At 57.5% G+C, this 2,812-nt stretch overlaps 1 protein-coding gene across 1 annotated transcript in view; it reads left to right on the top strand.

The window, feature by feature from the left end:
- The first annotated feature begins 350 nt into the window (after positions 1-350).
- CD4 (CD4 molecule) overlaps positions 351-2,812 on the top strand; it is a 21,505-nt gene continuing 19,043 nt past the window's right edge. The window contains exon 1 of the mRNA XM_006757567.2: positions 351-468. The gene's annotated coding sequence lies outside the window, so the exon portion shown is untranslated. The remainder of the gene's footprint in view (positions 469-2,812) is intronic.

The following is a 2,812-nucleotide window of genomic DNA, read 5'->3' as shown; positions in this document are numbered from 1 at the left end:
TGTTAAAACAGGGCAAGATAACCTTTAAATATATATATTTCAGAGAGGAAAGAAGAGGGAGAGAGAGACAGAAACTCCAATGATGCAAGAGAATCACTGATTGGCTGCCTCCTGCAGGCCCCACGCCTGGACACACAGGCAACAAGTTCGTGACATGACACGCTCAGGGCTCCCTCCTAGCTCTGCTTAACTTTTTCCCTTGACTTCTGCATTTTCACTTTGACATCTTCCCCTACAGGCAAAGGGTGGGGACCCCAGCCCCAGGCAGTGACGTTGGGGGCCGGCCCAGGTCTGGGGTGTGGAGTCTCTCTACCCCAGCTGGCTTCCTGTCTCTTCACTTAAGTGCGTCTCTGCAGGAGTAACAAGCACTCTCCCCAGCGGGGTCGCGGTGGCAGAGCTCCCAGCCCTCACATAGGCACACCTGTAGGGGAGCGAGACTCAGAGGGGACTAAAGACACAGGCCCAGAGGTAAGATGGGCAGACAGCTTCATACCGTTCTGTGGGTCCGGGAAGGGGAGGAGAGCGCGGCGGCAGAGGCAGATGCGTGGGGATGTGCTGGACTCCCAGCTCTCCTGCCGCAGGTCGGGCCACCTTCTCTTGCGTTTCACGAGCAGCCATCTCCCACTGGATCTGTGAGCTTCAAGAGGGACTATACCAAACCCTCTCGGCATCCCCACCCACCCAGCCCAGGGCCCGGGCCAGAAGGTGCTCCTCAGAGGGGTGTGGGCTCAGCCTGCAAAGTCAGAGAAGACCCGGGGACTTGAGGCCACCTCGGGCTGAGAAAAGCAGTGGAAGGCAACTAACTATGGAGAGAGGAGAAGATGAAGAGGGGGAGAGAGCAAAAAGAGAAAAAAGAGGGAAGGGGGGAGTGGGAAAGGGAGAGGAAGAATATATTAAGGAAGGAGGGGAGGAGGCCTATAAAAAACAAATGAGAAGGGGAAACAAAGGGAAAAGCAATAAAAAAATAATAATAAGAAACGTGGAATCTAGTCTAGAGGCAATTCTCCCAAAATCAATTTTCCCAGTGACACCATCACCAAAAAGTCACGCCAGAAATCACACTGGCGGCATGTCGTAGGTAAGCCGCACGATGGACGCAGCCTGTTAATCATCTTTTCTGTTTATAGGTATTTGATATTTTTGTCTACTTGTGTGTGTTTTTTAGGACGTCTTGCCCAATATGTCTAAAGACTTCCCCTTTAACTAGCTTTAAAATGATGAGGGAAATGGAAAAGTTAAAATTCTCGAAAAGGCTTGACTTTGAGCTCTACGTGTGACATGCTGTAAAGAGGACAGAGACACATTTTTAGGCAAATAGATCATGGGAGATATTGGCTCTAAGAGAATCGGTTCTGGGTGTCTTAGCTGCTCCGACAAAGCAGGCTAGGGGGCTAAGGAGGGATGGGCAGCCCCACCCTGCCCCAGGCTTGGCCGAGTGTGGGGGGGCCCTGGGGAGGTGGGACCCCTCAAGAGGGGACGCCTTGTCCAACCCACAGCCTCAGACCTTCTCTCCCCGAAGACCTGTGCCCGAGGCGACCTCGGCCTCCCCTTCTGAGACTGGACGGGGCCTCCTCGGGCAGTCAGGTTCCTCCCCATAGAAAAGCCCTTCTCCCTAATTCAGAGGCCTCGCTCTGGGTGGACTCCCTGCACCTGGATGCCCTGCTCCGTGGGGCACACGTTCAAGAGCTCGAGGCTGTGAGCAGAACCTGACGGGGAAGATCACCACCTTTTCGTGTTTTGACTAATTATTTTGGGGCCCTTTCCACAAAATGGCCGCCTCGGCCTCCCTCCTCTGAGAGGTTTCCGAGAGGACGGGCCAGAAATCACACGCCCTCGGGGGTGAGGACACCTTATCCGGAAGAGGTCAGCCTCAGAGTAAAAGCTGCCCGCCACTGGTTCCAGGCAGAGCCTCTGGGCTGGGCACCTGGGGCCTGCCCTGGCCACGGTGGGGAGAGGTGGCCCAGCCGCCAGGGAGCTGGGGAGACCCAGGGCCTTGCCCAGTGTGGACACGGAGTAAAAGCCTGTTGCATGAAGGACCTCTGCTGAGGTGGGTGCTGGGAGGAGGCAGGTGGGGCCTGGGTCTGTAAGGCTCTGAGGTTGATCTCTGTTCTGCACCTTTCGGGGGACAGGGGAAGGAGGGGGGCGCGGCTCCCCCACCGTGGGCGTCTGAGGCAAAGGAGAGGATGGTGGAGGTTGCAGCCACCGAACCACAGGGACCCTCAGGGGGGTCATGGCATCGAGGAAGGTGACACGACGCCAGTAAGCCGTGGAGAGGGTGTGCGGTGGGGGGCACATCCGTGGCTGGGCCGGCGGGGCTGACTGGGGGCCGCGGGGAGGAGATAAAAGTGCCTGTGGGACCACAGACTGTCACTGTGGTGAGGCCGTGCCCTCTTCCTCTCCCCAGCCTCGCTCCTCATCCCATCTCTGGGGGCCAGGCTGAGGGCAGCAGGAACCCCAAGGGCTCTGCGTGTGCGGTGCAGTGTTGTGCTGCCGTTTTGGTCTCATCGCCCCCTGTTCTCGGTCTCCCTTTTGGTCGACTGCGCTGTGCACAGGCCTCGTCTCTCAGAATTTCTTCGTCTCTCTCCCTCTGCCTCCACCTTGCTTGTACTCCCCTGGGCTTTGTGTGTGACCGTGGATTGGGCAGAGTGCAGCTGTGGCTTTAATGAGCTGCTCTGGGTCGCTCCTTACCTTCAGCTTCCCCTCCCATCCTCCCGCCGTCAGCCCCTGGGGCGTCGGTGTGTTTGTCCCAATCTGTGCTTTTCCCTTTGTCCACCCTGCAGCCATCCCCTTTGCTTCCGCCCCTCCGCTCCGG

This window comes from Myotis davidii, unplaced genomic scaffold, assembly GCF_000327345.1.
Source record: "Myotis davidii unplaced genomic scaffold, ASM32734v1 scaffold13, whole genome shotgun sequence".
NCBI classification, from domain to species: Eukaryota; Metazoa; Chordata; class Mammalia; order Chiroptera; family Vespertilionidae; genus Myotis; species Myotis davidii.
This window is presented reverse-complemented; position numbering and strand designations above follow the sequence as displayed.